Source organism: Pholcus phalangioides, unplaced genomic scaffold (assembly GCF_987345545.1).
Source record: "Pholcus phalangioides strain wild (caught in Gottingen) unplaced genomic scaffold, Ppha-v1.0 ptg000017l_1, whole genome shotgun sequence".
In the NCBI taxonomy this organism is placed as follows: Eukaryota; Metazoa; Arthropoda; class Arachnida; order Araneae; family Pholcidae; genus Pholcus; species Pholcus phalangioides.
In genome coordinates, this window is record NW_028301610.1 from 24267674 (window position 1) to 24274476 (window position 6803).

The window sequence follows — 6803 nt, forward strand, 5'->3', positions numbered from 1 at the left end:
GAATTTTTTCAAATTCTACCCCTAAGGTCATAAGGGGATTCAAATGTTATATAAAGAAATCGCGCCGAGCCAAAACCACTGAAGCTATATTTAGGAAATTTTGTCAGTAGTTTTATTTCATGATGTAAAGGCTCACTAAGAAGGGGTTTTTCGAAATTCTCGACCCCCAAAGAGGGTCATAGGGGGTTCAAATGTTATATAGAAAAATCACATGCTAAGCGAAAACCGCTGAAACTATAGAAATGAAATTTGGTCAGTATTTTCATTTTATGACGTAAAGACTCAGAAAAGGTTTCTCGAAATTGGACCACTAAAGGCCCGTTTAAATGTGCAAGATTGGGGGTCGCTTTGGTGATTATTACCTGCATGGAAACTTTTTTTCCTCATGAAGGAAAAAAGGAGGGACGAAGATCCGTCAAAAGAGTCCCATCTTTGTTGCGGAATAATGGTGGATGACTCCGACCTCTTCTCCCATAATCCTTTGTGTCGCGAAAACTAAGCTCCTTCGTCAGCCATCTTGAACCAACCACTTCCGTTCAACCCACGTAACCAGTGACGACTTCCGGAAAGAAGAGGGGAATACCGGCATGAACTGAACGCAATGTAAACGGGTTGTAGCGAAAATCCCTGTTACGGGTAACATTCCCGTAATATTTTATTGCACATGTAAACGGAGCTTAAAAGGTCAAAAGGGAGTTCGAATGTAACATAGATAAATCACGAAAAGCCGAAACCGCTGATTCTAGTCATGAAATTTGGTGAGAAGTTTTATTTCATGACTAACGGAGTTTTCGAAATTCGACCCCTAAGGGGGATCATAAGGGGTGTTCAAAGGTAACATACAAATCACGCAGAGCCGGAAACCGCTGAAATTCATGAAATTTGGTTAGCAATTTTATGTATGACGTAAAGACTAACCAAGAAGGGGCTTTTCCAAATTTGACCCCTAAGGGGGGTCCAAAGTTAGCATTCATGAAATTCAGTCAGTAGTTTTATTGCATGACGTAAAAAAGACCAACTGAGAAGGTGTTTTTCCAAATTAGACCCTTAAGGGGATTCAAAATAACAGAAATATAATATATAAATATGAAATTTGGTCAGTATTTTTGTACTGTAGACTCACTGAGAAGATATTTTTCAAAATTCAACGCCCTGGGGTGGTTCAAAGGTTATATATAGCAATCGTTGCTGAGCCGAAATTGTTAAAGCTGTAATTATGAAATTTAGTCTCAGAGTATTATATTTTATAATGTAGATACGCACTAAGACGGGATTTCTTAAAGTTCATCCGCCATTGAGGTCTCACGAGATGTTCAGATGTTATATGGGGAGAATCATCGCTGAGTAATTTTCAGATTACCAAATCCACGCGAGCGAAACCGCGGGTAACAGCCAGTCCGGAGATAAATTTGCCAGTATAGCGAACGAAGGTACTGAATGAACGCACGCCAGGGTCTCTGCCACCGGACTTATCCCGTTGCCGAGATCTCTTCCAGCCCAGCTTCGTGGCAGAGTCTGGAACAAAGTGAGTGCACCTAACATTCTGAGTGTGTAGCTAGTGTTGTGTATGATATTTCAGTGCTGCCATCTATACTTTAAATTGTGAGTGAAGTGTAATGATTGAATATTTGTAACGTTGTAGGCCTGTTGCTCTCTGTGGCGAGACTTTTTAACGGGGAGATCGGCTCGCATTCGCGCCTTGAAGTTGGGAACCACAGAAAACCAACTTCAGCCGACCACCACTGTGGGGTTCGAACCCGGATCCTCGCATCACGAGTCCGTCACTCATGGCCCCCCACATCCTGAAGCGGGGCCCCTTTAAGATGAATTTATAGCGTGAAAAACCAAAAAAACGATTAAAATCCTCCCGGGCCCCAGGGCTGGAGCCTTGTCAGCCCACCCCTTGGGGGGGGCCATGCCGTCACTATAACCACTCGACCACCACAGCGGCTCGAACGAAGGTACTACGTAATATAGCTTCTAGAAAAATCCTTATCCAGTCACCTTACTACGTAATAACAAGGTTACAGCGTCACACTACAAGAAGAGGAAAAAGCGCCGATCGCGAGAGGAGGCGGCTGAACTCGGCTTCTTACGGGGATTGAATGTTTCAGTTCATTTTAGAAAAGTGGCAACCCCCTTCTGAGGGAGAAATTTACTTTCGTTCGGTGTTTGGCGGGTAACTGACCGTTACAAAACGTTATAACTCCCTTAATGATGAGATCAGAATGTAAGTACTCCTCTGTTGGAACTGGCCAAGCAGCGAGATGGAAGATGATTGACGCAAAGCACCAGACGCTCTACTAGGTACTACAAGTGAAAACGTTTGGCAAATAAACACCATAAAAGCACTAAAGAAAGAAATAAGATGAAGAAAGGACCACCTTCATATGGAGCGGGGCAATTTTAAAGCCAAAAAAACTTGATATGACATTCATGAAAGTACACAAAACTTTAACGTTGATTTTCTCAAAACTGACATTTGAGTAACTGACATTTGAGTTGTTATGGAAAAAGTCCCTTGCGCATTAGTTTTAATCAAATTTTCTTGAAATTTGGCAGATTTATAGATTTTTATGTGATGCATAATTGTAAGCATCCATTTTGCTGTGTGATTTTATTTTCATGATAATTTTGGTAAAAAAAGTTGAAAATTATGAAAAATTTGTAAATTTATGGAATAAAAACAGGTTTATATTTTTTATTCATTAATGGTTTCTCCTAGTACAAAATGCATGCTACAAATCATTGATATATGCCTACAGAGCAAAATAAAAAAACATTGGTACTTTTAAATAAAATTTGAGACGCAAGGGACAAAAAATCTCCATTTTGGTTTGGCGCCTTTTGGTGTCTAAATAAGGCGCCAAGCTTGCTGATACACACGTTATTACGTATGCATCGAAATGTCATTGAAGCATTTTTAGTAAGAAATATACAGTAATAAGAAATTTACATTTGAACGTCGTGTGTCCCCTTAATATTCGTCCGAGATCCTAAAACAGAAAACACTTTTTCCATATTAGTTTTTCACAAGGAATCACGTACAATTAATAGGAAAAATAGATCATCGTTCACAAAGAAAAACACATAAATAAACAAATACTTCTATTCATAGGTGTTACAATTATTCGATTTTTAATATTAAAACAACAGGTTAATTTTTTTTTTTCTGGACCCTTTATTGAATTGAAACATGCGAGTTTCACATTTGTCGTCAATGCTACCGATAATTGTTTTGGAAACAACGTTTGTCACTGAGAAACGATGCAAGTAAAGCAAATTGTAAGATGTATCATGAACACGCAAGCATTTAGATTCATTTTTGATACTCCTGTATGGTTTTATATAATGCCAGTCTCACATAAGTAATGAGATACACAATATTTTTGAATAATGGGGGATTTTTTTTTGATTTGACTACCATATTTATGTAATTGTGTATATTGACGAGTGTCCGCATGGGTATAAGCGTCGTAGTGGAAAAAATAAATGACAAAAGTGACCGTATTCCAAGATTTTATTGTATTTATTGTACAGGGTGGGCAAAAAAGTCCGTAGAAACTTAAAAATTTCATAAAAACCGGAGAAATAACCGAAGTAAAAAACGGTTTCCAGGGTTAGCATCGCTAGGTCACGGGAATTTTTTAAGACAGTAAAAAGTAACTAAAAAACAGCCGATAGGTGGCGCTGACTTACACAAGTTAAAGAAAAGATATGCAAACAACAGAATGCCTCCAAATCATTTATTACAGCAGTATGTGTTCCACATGACCACCACCACAGGGATAACACATTGCAAGCGAGTCACAAATCCAGCAACGGCCGAGTGCAGCAGGTCCGGATGTATAGGGTGGTAACTATCGACCGCCCAATAATTACACACGTGATTCCTTGTGAAAAACTGATATAGAACCATGTTTTCCGTTTTTCGATCGTACGAATATTGAGTTATAAGCTTTTAAATTTTTGTGACACATCATTTTTCTAACGGTCAGTTATATGCCAAACACCGAACCAAAGTGCATTTCTCTACCAGCAGCGGGTTGTCACTTCTTAAAAATGAACTGAAATATTCAATCCCATTAGAAGCCAAATTCGGCCTTCTTCCTTCACGATTGGCACTTTTTCTCTCCATGTAGTGTGGTACTATAACCTTGCTATTACGTATCGCTTACGTGTTAGCTTCGTCTTCTATGTTGGCAAATTTATCGCATTTTTTTTTTTTTTTTTTATAACGTGATCACGTATTCCCAAGAGATCTTCACGATCTGTCTAGGGAATTTTTGTTAGTGCGTTAGTAGACATCCATGCCCGAACCGGGATTACCATGTTTTCCAAATGAGATCTGTTTGAAAGTTTTTTTAACCAAATCAACACTTTTCTGTCAAAATGTGCAATTTTTTTACCTCCACTATTAAGTCTAATTTTCTGAGGGAAGGTGCATACAGTGCGTACGTGTTTACTGCGCGATCATTATTTTACGTTGTTGTTTTAATCAGATTACTACTATGTTGATCAATAAAACGGTAGTATTTTTTTTGGTTTTTTTGAACTTTCATCGAAACTGTTACTTGTAAAAAGCTTCAACGAGGGATGTAAAAATGGTAGCTTGACGGCGGCCCGGACCAACACCTCCTACAGATAGAAGGCCTCCGCACTCTGCTTGTGACGTCAAGTAAGTAGTCCATTTTCCCTCAGAATATTCAGGGGGAAAAAAATCCCTGTTCGTGCCAGTGTCATCGTTGTGAGGAAAAGAAATGATAGGGCTCAGAATTGGCGATTTCTATGCCCCACATCCAATCACTATGCGGTATTTGTGAGCCAATCAGGAAGATTCTACGCCAAAATAAGAAGAAACGAAATAGGATGCTCTGTTTCAAAATGTAGCAAACTTGCTAGGTAGTCTGAATGACTTTTATGGGAAACAGTGCAGAGGCCTTCTATCTCTAGGAGGTGTTGCCCGGGCACATTTCCAGATCTCAATTGGATCCACGAAACATTTAGAGATCACTAAAGTGGCTCTGTAGGGCTCTTATCAATAGGGGGCATGTTACTTCAAGTGCCCACAAACTATCGAAAGGTTTTTTCTCCTTTTTGGCGCACCCCGAGTAAGAGATGGCATTAAAAAAATTTGCAATATTTTCATAAAGGGTGGTTGATGACGTAAGCATTACCCAAATTCCTCTCCCCTTTTGTCATCAAAAGTCAGCAAATCGGAAACCCCTTCCTTTCCCCCCCCCCCATCGACGCTGACGTAATACTCGAATAGCCCCTATATAATGTTTTCAGTTTTTTTCCCCCATAATGCTTTGGATCAAAATGAACGAGTTCGTATCTACGTAGTGCCTTTAAGAAGTCTATCGCCTTTTGTATTGCATTCAATCAAACTATTTTGTCACAACCAAAAATCTTAAGTATTACTAGTTCATACGAATGGCCAAGTGTTGTAAAATGAAAAAAAATCACACGATTCTTTGATTATAAATTATTTTCAAAGCCTCTCTAGGTTTCCAAAATACAAGACATCGATGCCTTTTGTTTATTTCAGTTTGTACCAATTCATGCCCCCCCCGGATAGTCTCTAGCCCCAGAGCTGGGGTCCTGATTAAATACCTAGTTTTAAAATATGATACCGGTTACAAAAAACACCATAAAGCTGACATCTTCAACCCGTTACTCGCAAGCACCACGGTGTTCCATGAAGTACCCGAAGTGCTCGATGCTCGTGTGCAATATAGTGCTCGCGGTCACTTGATCAACGTTCCAATTAAACATCTTGGAGAAATTGCATTCAAGGAAATCGTCTTTTTATGCATTCATATGTCAAACTTGCCGGAAGGGTGCTCTTCTTTTGATGATGGGTACAGGCAGTGCTCGTGACTGGAAAAAGGGCTGAAGACCTCTGCCATAAAGCCACTTGGCTATTGAGAAACGAGAAATTGGGATTAAAATATCCATAGGCTTTTACGATACCTACTTGGTTGGCACAGTTCGTACTTTATAGCGCTCTTCCCCCTTCCCTCGCAATAAGGAAGGCTCCTGGAAGGACCGTTATAGCGATGAAGTACCGTTTTTTACCGATGTGGAGTTCACCTCGACATAGGACCGCAAAGGGTTAACCCCTTAAGCAGTTTAAATTTTCCTGATCCGTATTATAACTGACACATTGTAAATGAAAGCATGTTAAGAACCCGAGATATTTCGGGGTGACCGAAACAAAGCAGATAAAGTTTGACGAGATATCTCGGGATTGCCGCTGTAAGAGTTAATGTACTTATATTTTATTTATTGAATTATGTCATCTTAATGTTTCGTTTATCTTATCGGCGTACTTTTGAATTAAATTGAGACCTATATAATTAGCGTTCTAAAATTCATCAAACTGCGTATATAACTATTTTAAACTAGTATTGACCATCTAGACATTTTATATAATGTCCCGTTTTTTAGATAAAAATATAACCATCTTTTACTCAACGATTTTTTTTTCGTGAAATAAATTTCATTTCGATTTTCATTAGCTCATTTCCGACCAGTGCAAATTTTTTAGCAAGTTCAGCAATAATTTGTTAATTTTTCCGACAGTTGACATCTCTTTAGCAACGATTGTATTTTTCTCGATGAAATATCGTAAAATTCATCTGAAAGACGCGAAATCCGTAATTTGCGTAATTCATAAATAAGCACGATAAGCAGCTATGAAAGCAATAACGTATACTTAGAAAATAAGTCATTTTGATGACTAAGAGCAATACATTCCATAGTATAATTCTGTGGTGTTTGGTCAGAAGATGTCCCCA